At 33.5% G+C, this 17,780-nt stretch overlaps 1 protein-coding gene across 1 annotated transcript in view; it reads right to left on the reverse strand.

The window, feature by feature from the left end:
* LOC117329628 (inhibitory POU protein-like) overlaps positions 1 to 6,577 on the reverse strand; it is a 79,463-nt gene extending 72,886 nt beyond the window's left edge. Inside the window, exon 1 of the mRNA XM_033887654.1 lies at positions 6,512 to 6,577. The gene's annotated coding sequence lies outside the window, so the exon portion shown is untranslated. The remainder of the gene's footprint in view (positions 1 to 6,511) is intronic.
* Positions 6,578 to 17,780: the final 11,203 nt, after the last annotated feature.

Consider the following 17,780-nt stretch of genomic DNA (forward strand, 5'->3'; position numbering starts at 1 on the left):
GCTTCATCAATGTTTATATCAACTGTAAATCTACTTTGTTTATCAACATTTGTGGCACATGTCAATTTTTAATCGCCTTGTGATTATCGTCAATAAATCTGATTGCAACACTTATGTAGGTCAATGTATATCAGAATACTATTTACTATAAAAGTGATATAGCAATTAAATATGTATGATAGACTTTGTGAAATGTATTCAGCTTTATCATACCACCAACTACATTTGAACCAGGTTTTCATTCCATTAATGTAGGGGTTCCTGTTTTTTCGTCTTCTTGTTTTCATCTTGGTGTTCCCCCTTCCTTTTTACCTTCCTTCCCTGCGTTCCTCTTTTACCTCTGTATCATTACTATACCATTCTAAAGTAAGTAACAATATTTATTACATTTTTACCTGTGAAATATCAAAAATTATTCATTCTATAAAAGTGAAATTTTTCACTAGTGAAAAATATCACTTTTGCTGATTTGCCCAATCAAATTAATGATTAGAAAATACCAAAATAATTGACCAATCAGAAAGCCCGACATATATGTCAGCACCTGGACAGGGGGAACTATTTTTTTTGTTTACATTAGGCCTAGTTAGCATACGGGGTAGGTTTTTCGTTGATAAAAAATGTAATAAACAGACACTGTTAGATATCCTCTATGTCCTACCGTCCATTCGTGATGATAAGGAAACGAATTTAGGTAAGTACTTAGTACTTGTTTTTGACTCCTCGTTGTTTATTTGTGTATCGACTTTGACATTTGCTTAATGAATGAAATACAGTTTAAATTAAACAAGAAAATATAAGAATATCTCTTCGAACCCGAAAAATTATAAATAAGGTATTTACTGAGGTACTTTATTTTAAACCTAATCCTATATTTTTTTCTTTTAGATATTTCATGTTTCTGTTTTGTCCGCTATGATAGCAATACCTTCTACTAAAAACTGAAAAATTCTAAACGGAGACAAATAAGATGTTGAAATCAGCATCTAGTAAAGGCCAGGGAATTTCGAATATTTTCCTAATTCTCTGTGGTATTTGCCAAAGAGCCTAGAGTCAACATCGTCATGTTGTATTTTTTAGATAAATTGAGTGGCATTATTACATTTTCGATATTACAAAACTGAACCAATTACATTTTTTCGACGCCCTTGTAGAAGTCTTTATGATTTAATATTCTCAAGGGAAAATTGAAGCAGGAAATTCCATATGCGGGCAATACGAATAAAACAATAACTGAAATATCCGTAAGAAAATACATAATCAAGTGGTAATTTTCCAACTGTGATCCTACAAGATTAGCCTGATTGGTAGCCGCTTATTATGTCATGTGTATGAAGTTTGAAAGGGCGACACTTCCATCGGACAGTCAGACAAAGACAAAGACATACCAAACATTATCGCAACTTCGGCTTTATACGTAAACTCACACTGTACATGAATTATATATCATCTTTCTGAAAATATTCACTTTGAAATATCTAGTTTTAGACATTAGAAAAAACCTATGATATCAACTCGAGCATTGGAGCGAATCTCCGTAACAGTATCTCTATGGCATTTCATGAATATTTGACAAGTTCCAACCGTATTCGACAAAACACTTCTAAATGTGAATTACCTCGGAGTTCGCTTCGCTTGGATGTGAAACGAATGCTTATTATTATTTCATAAAATCTACCCGGGGATCTAATTGGCGTTTAGCGCTACCCGACAACGTTAATGGGCGGCTAGAGTAACTTCAGTACACTCAGATGCGATTTTAATCAACTAATAAGCGTTAGCGATGGTAAATTAGGAATGTTCGAAAATCTATTTGGCTAATAACAGCTTTTGTATTTGGGACAAAGAAGATGCTTCGCAATATGCTCTCTGTCTTGTATTTTGATGTATTTAATTTCGCTTTCCCCCCAATAAAGAATGATTGCGTTATAACATGGCCCAGATGATTAGTTCTGGTTGTCATGTCGCGGTTAAAATGGCAGCACAATTTGTCAAACGTTTCCGAGATATGAATTGGAATGCTAATTGATCAGTATCTATCGAACTATAATTACTGTATAATTATGTACCGCGTTTATAATCATTATTCTGTCATACTTGGAGACAATATCAAATGGGAAAGAGCGGTAGTGTATCAAATTTGAGTAGAAATTATGGAAATATTTATCATCGATCTCTCTGACATGATTGCCTCTATTTAGTCGTGTAGTTCACCTGATATCTACTATATTGGCTGGTCGGATTGTAAATTTGATAACGCATCCGACTTTTACCAAGACGACCGGGGTTCGATTCCAAGATTGGATGTGAGAGGGTATAAGGTTACCAGTTCTACAATAAAAAATATGTTACCGTGGGTACTAAGGGGTCCCCCTACAGTAAGAAACCAACGCTTTCCGCCGAGATCAACGCTATTTCTTATATTATTTATAGCTGTCAACTTCAATATCAATCATGATTAAGATATAAATTGATACAAATTGTTTCATTATTGTCGCTAAAGTAATAAAATATATTGATAGTTGCTGATAGGTGCTTTCCCGGATCCATATTTGAATTTAAGGTTTGTGATATGTTGTTATAAATAGGCACTCTCATAACGTGTTTTTGCTATTTCTTATTCTTAAGGTTTTTCATCACAATTATCACAAAAATGATATGCTTGTTGATTCGTATTAACCAGGTGCTACCTAAACGTAAAATTTCATGTTTCGTTCATTCTGGAACAGCAAATGAAATGTGATACTTCAGTCTTCATTTTCAAGGAGCAATCATAGTGTATTTTGATTATAAACACCTACAGTACCAAATTTCGTCAATTAAGGGAACGAAATGGAATTTTGAACTAATTTGAATATTTACAAAAAGTCATGGATTATTATTTATGTAAGTGTGAAATACTTTCTGCTCAAAATAGATATGCATGACATAAGTTCAGAATTAAACGAAGAATATGAGAATAAATAAGACCCAAATGAAAGTGAAAACTCATTAGTTTTTTTCTTTTCATTATTTTGATACAGGATAACTTGCCATCGAAAGATAAATTGGGATGTAACAGAGTATCTTTAACACTAGGTGAACGGGCATTCTATATAATCTAAGAGGTGTCACTTTCCTATCTTAATGCGTCTATCGGAATATGTTTATGTTAATTTTTTTCAAAGGAACGCCTAAAAGATTGATTGACGGCACAATGTTTCCAAATATATATTACATAAAGTGGAAATAGTAATAATAATGTAAATACATTATATTTTGATATGTTGAGTACTGGTAATGAATACAAAATAGCATCCTATAGCTATTACATCCCTCTGAGACAACTCAGTGATAGAGAGGCAGAATTTCTGGGAATCTATAACGGAACTTAGAACATTCAAAATATGTTTGATCAAATGTTGAAAATTCACGGGTACGTACACTAACCTTGCGTTCACTATATTTGATTTAAAACAAAGAATAAGGAAAACGATGAATTGTGTATTCCCAGCTGAAGGTGACAAGACAATACAAAACAACGAAGAGACAATATAATAAGTTAATAATATTTACTGTATTGGTTAGTTATAGTATTGGTTAAAATTTGAATAAAATCTTATAAAACATAACTATGAATGGTCGTTACCTACTTAAAAACTAGTTGCAGTGCGTTGAATTTTTTTCTGGTGACTTTTTGTGTTTACTGGCTCAATAAATAAATGAAAAATAAAAATAACTTGGAAAGCATATGGAAATCGTACACAAAAATTAAGCTATTGATTATCTGTACTTAAGTTTGAATAAATATGTGTTAAAGATTCACAGACTTCTTCTACGGATCATACCCTTCGTACTGTTAGCTTAACGCGCGGTAGAAACGGACGATCTATTTATACTGAATGGTATATTTTGTAGAAGAATATATTTCACTAATCACATTTCTGAAGTAGAGGAAAGAAGAATTTTAAAATGTTTAATAAATGTTAATTTTGACTCGTCCAATAAAAAGGAAAGCTAAGCTACCTGAAATGCTTGTCGCTATCTGGTGAATATAAATCTGAGTGTATGCCAAAGATCTGTATCAATTGTAATCATACATCTTAAAAGGTCTGGGCGAGAGTTGTCAAAAGTTCACTATCAGGACGTTAATCAATTTCGTTTAGTTGAACGTTTCTTTTTACTGTTCCGAGAAATTGAAGATGACGTCTGGTTATAGGTTTTTGAAGAAAATAACACTTAAACATATGCATTAAGCAAATCAGTGAAAACGCTAAATAACAGGTGCGTTAGCGAATATGTGAATACCAGCAGTCGTGTAATATCATAATCAATAGAGTGTATGGTGTTTGATTCGAGTTTGAGGTTAATTATTTATCTGCAGACACACACCCCACATGTCACAAGTAATGGACGCTAGCTTGTATCGGCTCATAAATTTGGACGATACATATATATATAGACAGTCTCGTCCATCAGCGTTTGACAATTTTGTAATTCCCATTGGAAATAATTTGCTAATGGTATCTATTGTAAGGGAACTGGAGTTAATGGAACTTGTTATGCTTTGTTTTTTTTTCACTGAAAGTTTAGAGAAGAAGAAAAAATGGAAGCCTGGGAAATAGATATCAATAACACTCACTAGAACATTGATTTTTTTCTTTCAATATTTATATCTTCTAAGACTGAAATTATGTATACAAATTAGCTGAGATATCAAACAATTTGATGTGATGTATTTTTCGGTCATAAAATATTCCATTTTGGTATCCTACAACAATAGATATGTTACAGAAGCAAATAGTTCATTATTTACATCCTCATATTAATGAAAGGTATACACAATAGCAGAACTTCCATTTGTCTTTTTTAATATTCGGTCATAAATGTTTCCTGAAACCTGTGTGAGTATCAATTCGACATCTTTTAAAATCCACCTTCAGCATCAATTATCGTTTTTGCTTATCATTGTAAAATACAGCAACATAAATATGTTTAAATATCGGTATTCTATGTTGCTTTCACGTTTATTTGATAGTCAAATGTCTTTGTTTTAATTAATTTCTCTCTACTTCTCCAATTCCGTAACGTTAAAGATGATTTTTGTCAAACTTCACTATGATATTATTGGTATGTCTTACGGTGTATATAAGCTATTGTTTTCATTTCGTCTTTTGTAATGGTTTGTATTTGCTACTATAATCCCTTTAGAAATGCCTGTCCCGGAAACAAGGAATAGATTGACTTCTGTTAATCAATTAAGGTGTTTTCGTCTGTAGAACAATTATGGATAGATGTTCAGATAATGTTTGCATGAAGTAAATATCTTTTATTACTGACTGTATTTATACTATTAAATATTCTCGCACTGAATCATTATAGAAATAACAATAGAATACTCTTTTTAACACCTATTGTTTCCTAATGCCTTAATGTCGCATAAAGAAACACGACAAGAATATTGTGAATAGCAAGAATATGCTGGTACGTTAATGTATAAAGATAGGTATAACGTTCTAGAAATTTACGTGTGGTTGGGTTAAAAATGGTTACATATTTCAAATTAAAAGATATCTTAATTAGATACTGAATGTCAAGTGTTAAGATATGATACCTATTTCTGTCATTAGGATGGTTTTAAACTACTGCACTGTGTTCATGATGATATGTCACTTTTTTTTAATTTGTCAGGTGTATTACTTATCAAACTGTTTATCGTATATTCTAACAAAGGATAGATCAATTATCAAGATAAAGAGATGATTACCAGATAACTAATTAAATACCAGGTAACTAATTATCCTATAAAAAGTGAGCCTACATATATTAGAACAAATTTTCTGAGTAATAGTCCACACTATAAACCATATCTAACGCGGGGGTAATAATAGTATAAGTGAGTTAAAAGAGGATAAAATTATTCCTGTCAATTTTCAACATCATTACATTCATTATCGGGGTACCTGAGTCTATTTTCACTTACTGTTTTATATATGCATAGAAAGTCGCCTGAATATGATATTTCTTAAATTGTATCATTTATCTGATGTTGATGAAATCCTTTTTAATTTCATTTTCAAAATTAGTTAAATTTCTTTCAATAACGCTTGTTAAGTTTACCAGAACATTTCCACGGAATCATGTCAACAGTCCTTGATATTATATTATTTACTAGTCTTTATGTAACATGTCTGAGAAAATAATTGTATTATGTTCATTTGGTGAATTATTCCTTAAACAAATAATCACTTACACATTTAACAAATAAGGCACTTATAAATAATCACTTACACATTTAACAAATAAGGCACTTATAATTAGTCACTTACACATTTAACAAATAAGGCACTTATAATTAATCACTTACACATTTAACAAATAAGGCACTTATAATTGATCACTTACACATTTAACAAGTAAGTTACTTAATCACTTACACAATAAGCTACTTAGCTTAGAACGTGAGTCTGCATTTTTGTTTGTACATTGAAATAAATATATAAACTGCATGCATAACACTTGAAATACTTACGTGTACACAATAAATATCCCACACTATCTTAAACGTTTAAAAGTAGCATTACACCTTCTTCACTAGAGAAATAAGCACGTGTGTGGTACCTCCACTGGAACATAGACTAAACTATACCGCCGATATTTAAGTATTTTATTTGTATTCTGAAACTTACAAAAAGTTCAATGGAAATAGCGTTTAATATTTCAAATAGCGCAACATCTTTTATTCAGGAGCGAATCGGCAATATTACTATATCGTCTTCAGCACCCCGGGATCATTGACAATAGATATGATACTACCAGATCTATAATTCAAACAGATTGTTATAATTGTAAATTTATATTCTGAATTCTATAATAAACGTATCAAGTATGCACCCACAGCCCATGCAAAATTACTAGACCCGCTACCCTGGGTCACCTTTTCAATCAATAACCTAGGACTTGGGGGTCCTTTTCACATCAATAGGTACCAACTAACAATTGATTTGTAAACAAGGACCTTTCCAATAGAAAGTACAGTTAATTTTTCATAAGTGAAAGTAGAACGGCCTTCATACCTACATGGGTTTATTGAATAGAACAGAAGTATGAAATCTAATTGGGTGGACACATAATATGGTGGATGGTTATGCTGAAAGTTTCATATTTTAATAGTCAATGTCTGTTAGGATTCAGTAATATACCAAAAACATCTCAATGTAAGGATACATTATTGTTGTAAAATAAATAAAAGACATGTACATGTTTCAATGCGCATGTGCATTTTATCTTCAATATTTCAGCTCAGTATTTCATTGAAAACGCGGACATACCTGATGTACATGACATTTTAAACACATGGATTTAAAACTGAATTTCATTGATTGATTTTAAGTTTGCAGTAACTTTTTATCATACCTTTATTTTGTATAGATATTTTAAAATCCATGTGCATTCACAATATTTTCTTTGTGCATTCCTTTAATATAACATATTTCACGAGTATGACAGAAAATCGCACGAGTGAAAAATATCGAAATATTCTGTCATATGAGTGAAATATATGTTACATGAAACGGGAAACTATTCAATTTTCTTTTTATTGCATTTTATATACTTAAAAACTAAATAAAAAATGGAAGAATTAATAGTGTCAAAAAGTGCGGGAATCGGTAACATAATTCATGACGTCATCTCTTTGTGACGTTACTCCACGTCAACTTGACGGCGCTATTTTGAAGGGACTGATCAACGCAATTGAAGCATTTTCTACTGTTATCGGGAAATATGTGCATGAATAGCTTACTTCAAGCGAGTATTTTGTCAATAAATAGTCTGAATATTTAAGAAATACAGCAAAATACCCAATTTATCTATCTTCGCTTCGACTGGGAAAATCGGCAAGTTTCAATGAGGTGAATACAAAGGTTCGCTCTGATTGGTCAAACACAAAAAAACTTACATTTTCACTGCAAAACTTATTTTTCATTGCTCAAAGCTACAGTGAAAATATAAGATTTATTAGTTTGATAGATTTCTATATTTCACTGCCTAAAATGCAATGAATAAATATCTAATCATAATATTTACTCTAGCATGCTCTTTGCTATCACAAAAACAAATACACTGAACGAGACGTTTGCTTTCCCTAAAAATACTTTGTAAAACAATAAAAACAGAGCCTAATTTAGTAACATGGAAACTAATGTGTAGTATGTCACAGTATAATGTGTAGTATGTCACACTACCATGTGTAGTGTGTCACTGTATCATGTGTAACATATCACAGTATCATATGTAATATATCACAGTATCATATGTAATATATTACAGTATCATATGTAATATATCACAGTATCATATGTAATATATCACAGTATCATATGTAATATATCACAGTATCATATGTAATATATCACATTATCATATGTAATATATCACATTACCATATGTAATATATCACAGTTCATATGTAATATATTACAGTATCGTGTATAGTATGTCACAATATGATGTGAAGTATGTCTCATTATCACATGTAATATGTAATAGTAGCATGTATAGTATGTTACAGTATCATGCGTAGTATGTCACAATATGATATGTAGTATGTGTAATGATATATGCTATGTATCAGGTGTAATATATTACAGTATAATAAGTAATATGTCATAATATCATGTGTAATATATCATAGTATCATGTTTAATATGTCAAAGTACCTTTGTAGTAAGTCATAGTAAACTGTTTCACAGTAACATGTAGATTATTTTTTTTACCAAATGTATATAAAAATAAGATTTTGTACTTATTCTGGTTGCACATCGATATGCTTTAAACACGTTTCAATCGAAAAGGTAAATCATATAAAGCTGTACATCAAGACTATTGTATTAGAGTCTTAATTTAATCTAAATGATATCACAGTTCTTTCTATGTTCCCCGTTATGTAACCGATTGTAACTTATTTATCTAAGTACTGTATATGCAACTTTATTTAACTCTGCATGTTATTTGCTAAAGAGTATTATCATTTCTGTCATTATAAATTATATAGAAACAGAATTTAAATATTCTGGTATAACATTGTAATTTGCGCTTGTTGCATGCCATATGTCATGTTTACGTTGGTTTATCAGATCACACGGGCTTATAACGTTACGATTAGTAGCTTTGTATCTTAATTGGACAATTTCTCACATTTTAGATCGATCAATAGATTACCACGCACAGCCATGTTCAAATTCCTATTAAACTTATACCTCAATCTAGATACAATGTGGTGGCAATATCCCGACGAGAAGTTGGTAATTCCATTCCAAATTAATTTTACATATTATTAGAAACATATAGGTTTACTATAAAATAGAGATAATTATAGAAAATAATATTCATACAGAAATTCATGGTTCATGATTTCCGTGATTATGTTATCTTGTATCTGGTAAAACCACACAAACTGTACCTAACTTACTGGTTTTCATTTCAAACTATTCACATGCGATTTAAGTCTTGCACTGTGAAATTATTTCAAAAATATTATAGGTATATATGTATTTATTTTTTCCAAAAAAGCATACAGATGTCATACTTGATTAAATATTCTTATTTACGATATTCTTCCACATACAACTCAAATCAGTGTAATATTTCATTCGCAATACGTTTAAAATAAAACGCTAATCAGAATTAGATATGAAATGTTTATGTGATTCATATTTCATATTTTCTTGAAACAGAATAAAACGCTTAGATGCGACATGACGAAAAAACGATTAAGATCCACCAGGATCAAATTCGATAAAACGAGAGCAAAAAGGTACAAAAGAAATATCCATTTATTTATAAAACTATTGAAAAGAAAAAAAAAGGAGAATGATAACAGAGTATTTTCTTTAATATATATATATATATATTTATATATAACTTATTTTGATATATAAATATAAAGAAAATTTTGAAGTTGACGAGATGCAAGTAAATTATATATAAAGTGATAATTGACAAATGAAGACGCTACATTTTGCATTAGCGCTTTCATTGAATTAGATATTAAGGTGCATATATATGTACATATAGAGCTAATACAGAAAAAGCGCTAGTGCAATTTATATATAAATATATATAAGTGTATGATGTGCTCCATTTTCAGTCGATGATATCTTCTTTAAAGGTCTATTATGTAAGGAATTTCTAAAAACTTGTTGTTTGATTCCTACATACGCCCTACATCCGAGGACAGACGTATCGGTGTCTGACCCAGGCTATTTTTGCAGAGAAGTCAAAGGTCAGCCAGAGTTGGTCATCAATATTACAGACCCGTCTGGCTGGAGACAAGGGCTAGGGTCACATAATCATCAACCTTGAACACCTACAAAGAAAACCACCCTTTTCAACTGACCACACAATTTCATTCCAATGTAATTATTGACCAATCAGGAGAGCAAAAATCTAATATAAACTCCTAAATCTAATTATTTATTTGTTAAATGAATAATCAAATTTATCGCTACACTCTAGTCCAGAGATTTTATAATATTTGTAGAAATATCTTAAAGTTTTTATGTATATAAATATTAATTTTTGGGATTGACTTTTCAGTCCCCAAGAAATTTGGTAACTGCTTGTCACGTTTTAATTCGTTTTGACTGTGACAAGGTTCAGAAAACATGTACTGATTTTTTTTCTTGAAAATTATAAAATTTATTGAATAACGGGTCATTTGCAACTTCCCATTAAGATTTTAGCATTTCTTTTTACATATTTCGAGTTTTTTGGTCGCCTAGTATGATACTTTAGGACCTTAGCATCACTGACGAGTTCTAGAAGGACAACACAGCTATATGGCTTTGTCTTAATCGTTTTGGCCTTTTTTACTATATCTAACTATTAATTTGTCATTTGTACAATCCTTTCATGACAATTTCTTAATGTATTGATTAAAAGAATTTGATCGGCGTACAAAAGATATTGATTAAGAGAATCAACATTAGAAATACATTATTGCCTTATGTAAGGACAAGAGGTTTGCACCGTTTGCATCAATTTAACATGAATTTGAATGGTTATGTTGATGATAACAATATTTTCATAAAACAAAAGATGTCATAACTTAACGTATAAAAACATGACATATTAAGAAATAAGTAGGAACAAGGGTATGATTTTAAAAATAGATAAAGAAGTTGGTAAGTATCTGTCAAGCAATAATTCATTGTCATTTGAGTATTATTGATATGTATTGATACGTAACCTTGGATACGAGGATACATCACAATCACAGGAAATGTATTTAGCCGGAAACCTAGGACACACGGATACATTACACTCACAGGAAATGTATCTAGCCTGAAACCTAGGACACAAGGATACATCACAGCAGCAGAAAATGTATCTAGCCTGAAACCTAGGACACAAGGATACATCACAACAACAGAAAATGTATCTAACCTGAAACCTAGGACACAAGAATACATCACAGTCACAGGAAATGTATCTAGCCTGAAACCTAGGACACGAAGATACATCTTAGTCACAGGAAATGTAGCATATTCCCAAACCTAGCTATCGAGGATACATCAAAGGCATAGGAAAGTCCAGAAACTAGAACACGAGAAGATATCAAATGCAGTGTATCACTTGTGTTTGCCGAAGGTTCACAAAAATGAAAATCACTTTAATAATCTTAAAAAGTAAACACAGTAGCAGGTTTTCATTATGAATTAAGGACACTCGTCACACGTGATCACAAGATCACAAGAAATACTTTTGATACAGTAAGCACTGTTTATTGAGTGATGTAGGAGTGCAATAATAAAATTAATGAAAGGAATGACAAATCATAATGATGGACACTTTGAGGTTCTTTGCCCAGTTGTTCAAAATGTAATCAAGGCTAATCACCGTTCATCGACAAATTCAAATGTTTTTATTCTATCATATCTAAAAAAAACTAACTTGACAAAATTTTACAAAACTCTATATCACTTTTCATTTTCTTCCTACCAGCCTATTTGAGGAATACACATCCACACAGGTTTTAAAGTAAAGGATATTGAGCTAACCACCATTTGAACAACTGGACCCAGATCACATTCATCCTGCAGTACTTTACATTCAACAAAGGATTGTTTTAGCATTAATAAGGACCGATCACAATGTTCACAAGTAAAACTTTTGAAATACAAGAATATCTTGTGAGGTCACAAACGAAGAACAAGTTATCCTTTTTGATGTATTACTTGTATTGATTTTATTATTGGACAAAAACATTATGAGTTGAAAAATTGGTAAATATGTTAAATCAAATGGTCAAGTTTTCTTACCTGACCTTAGAAAAAGGACAAAAATCTGTGACAGATAAATCTGTCAAAATTTATTCTATAATACATTTTCAGTAATGAAAAAACAACGCATAATATGAGTCATCACGCCACTCAGCTGTACATGCGGATACGGGAACTATCACTTCATAAAAAATAATAACTAATTAGGATTTGACTCTATCATCGTGTAAGTTAAACTAGATAAATAAAATATATTAAATTGTTGGAAAATTTGCGAATATTGATATTGCAACTATTGGCCGAATGGAAGTATTAAAACGTTGTAATCGTGGATTTTGTCACCAGAATTTAACTAATAACTACAAATATTTGCATGGTAAATAAATGTGTTTTAAACTGAACTAATCTAAGGTTTTTCTATAACGACTGACCGCGAACCTGTACAGCAATGGAATACTAAACAGTAAAAACTACAAAGTTTTAAGCTATACAAAGACATCACCAGCTTGTGCATCTAGCACATTTGTGTATAAAACATGTATTTGTAAAGCTATGTTGTCAACAGGCCATTCTACCTATCAAATGTCTGAGCCTACGCTACGTTGACAGAGAATTTGTCCCATGCTGACATTAGTCTATGCACAGGTAATTTCATGGGCCACTTTTGCGTGACAAGGTAATACACCTCTTATCACTTGATCATTTTCCTCTGATGAAATATTTAAATGTAATTCCTTGTGGGTTTTATTCCCTTGTCTGTACCCGAAAAGGTCCTGTTTCAGTGGCTGCTGGTGTGGGGAGTTTGGATCCAATACTCAGCATCCTTGCTCCAGCGCTTTCAATATGCCCAAAATATTAATAATTCAGGCTCGTAATTTCTCCTGTCTACCCGTGCCTATCTTCGTCATTGTTGTATATTTTTAAAGTCACGGTGGTGTGGTTTACTATTGACGTGTAGCTAGTTATCAAAATCCCATTAAGAGGTCTCACAATGTTGTCGTGGTTGTACCAGTATATATGATTCTATGACAGCTCTAAAGAGGCTGAGTATGTTGACGGAAACATTGTGTCCCCGGAGAGGGAGGTTTATTGCTAGGTACTGTCTCGAGGGAGAGGAATGGCCATTGTAATCACAAATAGTTTTGTCCACGGCAATGGCACCGCGAAGTGGCCCTGTGTAATACAGGGGATGATATAATGTTCTCAATTTGCATGTACAATGGCACGGTTATCTGTCTGACGGAATCGGGATGAATCTATCGGTCATTGTCACGTTTCAACTTACATGTTATTTGAGTAACCGATCCCGTTAAATGTTCTGTAAAACAGCAGATTGTAAACACGAAATTCAAAACGGATCCATCCTCCGCCAATCACCGTTGCGCAATATCATACTATTGTGTACTCAACATCAACCGGAAGAGTTGTTCATACAGTGTGCGTGCTTATGCAATGAAAAATTTAAAGGGGAAGTAGATAAGCAGGCAATTTGATATCATATTCTGTTTTATACGGTCATAAAATTGTCTTACCAGCAATTAATAAACTAACTGTTTGATGCACACATATTACTACAATTATCACCTAACTTAACAATGGCGATGATATCGTTTGTATTCTGGACATTTCTGTTGAGAAACTGCTTCTATTGTTTTATCATTTGATTTTGGTTTTGGGGAAAGTCAATCCCATATTCATAACCCATTCACTCACTAGACTCGCATTCACACGGCAGATTGATTGTTATTTTCTGAATATTTACACATTGGCAACTATAGTTCAGCGAACTTCTGGATACGAGTTTGCCACTTCTATAAAGATCTGAAAATATAATAAATGCTGTTAAAATTTGCACTGACATATACGTTTTTTGAAATGAAAGATTTCCATAGGCTTGCTGTATCTAACTACATATCGTAATCGACGACTTATTGTGCCCCCCCCCCCCCCCCCCCCCCACCTCCTGCAAGGTCGGTGGTGGTCTTTCTTTTGTCTTCTTTTCAGAGGATATTGAGCAGCCCAAGAATGAGGCCGCTGTATCGCACTGTGTGTTGATCGTAGATGGCGGCTGTTAAAGCCCCCTTGCAGAATCGGGGATTTTCTTCCGTGTGTTCTATTGAGGGAACATTGAAGAGGTCAAAATAGTTCTTCTTTCTACATTGCAACAATTGGGATCTTCAATCTTTCCTTTCTTTCCTCACTTCATTTCTCTGTCTTTCCGTCCTTTGTTTTCTTCTACATGTGTTTCCTTGGTAACCGTTCCCATATGACCCTGGCTGTTAGTGTCTCCTTGACACACGTCGTCATATGACCCTAATTATTGGTGTCTCCTTGACAAACGTCCACATATGACCCTGGCTGTTGGTGTCTCCTTGACAACCGTCCACATATGACCCTAGCCGTTGGTGTCTCCTTGACACCCGTACTCATATGACCCTGACTGTTGGTGTCTCCATGACACCCGTCCTCATATGACCCTGACTGTTGGTGTCTCCATGACATCCGTCCATGTTTCTAGGACGTCAAGCACCTACAAACAAACAAACAAACAAGCAAATCCTTCATTTCATCTAGTCCTTAGAGCATATTTAGTCAAATGGTGTAGCATTATTGAAGGAGAAACCATCAGTTTAGTAGGATGAAATTTACACAGCCCATTCCTCCTAAGTTTTTTTTATGAACATTTCTATCATTTTTAAAGACTAGATTGTAACCTATTTGATTTTCGTGGATTCATTTTGTCTGCACTATAAATTGTTGATATAGTATGATATATGTACATGTAACGAGTATCTAGGAACTTTCTGTTCTCCTCGCCATTGTCATATGCGTGCGTTTTGGAATCAATGGTTAACGAGGTATTTACGAGGGCTGATTGATATGTTGTGAGCCTCATATTGAAATATTTGAAGATATTGTATCATTTTTAAACATAATCCCCTTCAGTATCTATGCATTTTTATCAGCCGTGCTTAAGAGCCTCAATGCCACTTTTATAGAACTCCTTTTCTTGGCTGTTCAGATAGTCATCCACTCACTGCATGTATGACGTCATCATCGGGTTATAAGTGGGTGCCTGAAATAGTTGTTTTCAGTTTTGAAACTAGATGAAAGTCTGATGGAGCAAGATCAGGTGAATAAGGTGATGCTCAATCAATTTAAAGCCAAAATTGTGAATGGCAGCCATGGCAATGACAGACTTGTGAACAGGAGCATTGTCCTGATGGAATAACGCACCTTTAGTGAGCTTTCCGTGGCGCTGAAGTTATATATTTCCCGTAACTGCCTCAGAAGTGAAGCATAGTATGTGCCATTGATTGTTTGTCCTCTTTGGAGATAATATATCAGCAAAATACCATCTGCATCCTAGAAAACGCAAGCCATAATCTTCCCAGCTGACTGAACAGTCTTTGGCGGGGGAGAGCCAGGGTGCTTTCATTGTTTCGATTGTGTTTGGCCTCTGGTGTAAAATGATGGACCCATGTGTCATCCATAGTGACAAATCGCTAAAGAACGTTGGCAGGATCTTCCTCAAAAAGGTTAAGATTAGCACGCCTGGTGTACTTTTGATCAACTGTCAGGAGCCTTGGTACCCATCGGGCCGAAAGCTTTCTCATTGCAAGATCCTCGGTCAGAATGGAGTGTACACTTTCCTGTGAAATGCCATCTCTGCTGGCTATTAATTTTTCTGTGACTCGTCTGTCAGTCATAACAATTACATGAACTTTATTGACCATTTCCGGGGTTGCAATATTGACAGGCCTTCCAGGAAGGGGGTCATCCTCAAGGCTCTGGCGGCCGCGCTTAAATTCCGCCACCCACATCTTCACTGTAGCATACGAATGGGCATCTTTCCCTAGTGTTGCTACCATATCATTATGGATAGCATTAGGTGTTCAACCTTTTTTAATGCAAATAATTGATCACTGCTCTTTCACCGATTTTGTCCATTTTGCAATAGCCGCTTATCTTGTTAACTTTATATTGCTACCTCGTCGATATAAACTAACCAAATGAGTACCAGTCCTTGGGTACACGGCCCTATATAGTCAGAGAATAGTAGGACTTAAAAAGAACACCCTTGAGTACCTCCTTCAATACGGAGCTCACAACATATCAACCATCCCTCGTAGGAATTTGCTTACACCTTAAGTTTTTATAATGATAAAATAGTCGGCCCTGTACTAACACAACACAGGCCACTCGGACCTTCTGAGTTTTCTAAACACAAATCATACTTTAAGCTGCTATAGATTTGATTCGATTATGAATCAATTATTTCGTTGGCATCATGATGTTGTTCTTTTAAGATGTCGTGTCTGTTTTGCTTGATGTCTTCAGCAGTACGCTTCAGTGAGGTAGCACTATAAAGTTGGCATCAATTCTGCGCTATCGCAAGGAGACAAACACAAACATACCACAACCTCCCAATGTACACACATTCACCTCACGCATGCATCTCACACACGGAAGGCCGTCCTTAAGTAAATTTAGTTGTTGATAGAACGTTAAACGATATTAAACCAAACCAAACACTTCTGTTTACTTGATACGATGTAATTTCTTGTTTTCACTTGTTTCCAAATAATACCAACTCTCAATCCCTGATTTACTTCTAAAACAACAAGAGCATAACGGCACATAAAAAACTTGAATTCCAACACACGATCGGTCAAATGTAGGCAAATAAGAATAAAAAATATGCATGTATCTCTGCAAAAGAACAATGAAAAGCAGATTATGTATTCAGGAGGGTAACCATATTCTTCTTCAAGGTCAGTAACAGTTCTAAGTAAATTTACGTTCTTAAAAATTATAAACCGGGATGTGTCTTATTAATGAGCATCAAACATTCATTTGTTGTCTACCTCACTGAACAACGTACGAGAGGCTCGTCGCATGATATCCAGAGCAAAAAATTCAAGTAACACAAATAAATATTATATATCCGATTGAAAGCTTGATAATGACTATAAAAATTGCTCTTTCCATACCTGGGCGCGTACTAAGATAAATAATAAAATAAAATAAAATAAATAAATAAGATTTTTTATTTTTTTTGTATAAATCATACGAAAGTGATAGTTTGTTATGTTGGGTTTATTATCCCCCGTAGTAGCTGGTTGATTCGTCACATATCAACACACGGGAGGTATGTAGCATTCCACGAGGACACAACTAAGACAGCACTGGAAAGTCTGGGACCTCAGCCTCCATTAAAAATACAAACCAACCTGGAGAGGGCTCGGATACTCGCATTGTCCAATGTACCATAGACCAAAGGGGACGTGAGAATGTGTCACAGTCTACATGTATTTGGACCTTCCCTAGTGTGTATAGCACATTTTGATACGTTTTGGGAGGCTAGATTAAAATTCGGGAAAATGACGCACCCGATTTTCCCGTATATATGAACACCGGGGGTGTCATTTTTACCTAATTTTAATCTAGCCCCCTAAAACATCTCAAATTACGTTATACGCACTAGGGGATGTCCAAATACATGTAGACTGTAAC

Source organism: Pecten maximus, chromosome 6 (assembly GCF_902652985.1).
Source record: "Pecten maximus chromosome 6, xPecMax1.1, whole genome shotgun sequence".
NCBI lineage: Eukaryota > Metazoa > Mollusca > Bivalvia > Pectinida > Pectinidae > Pecten > Pecten maximus.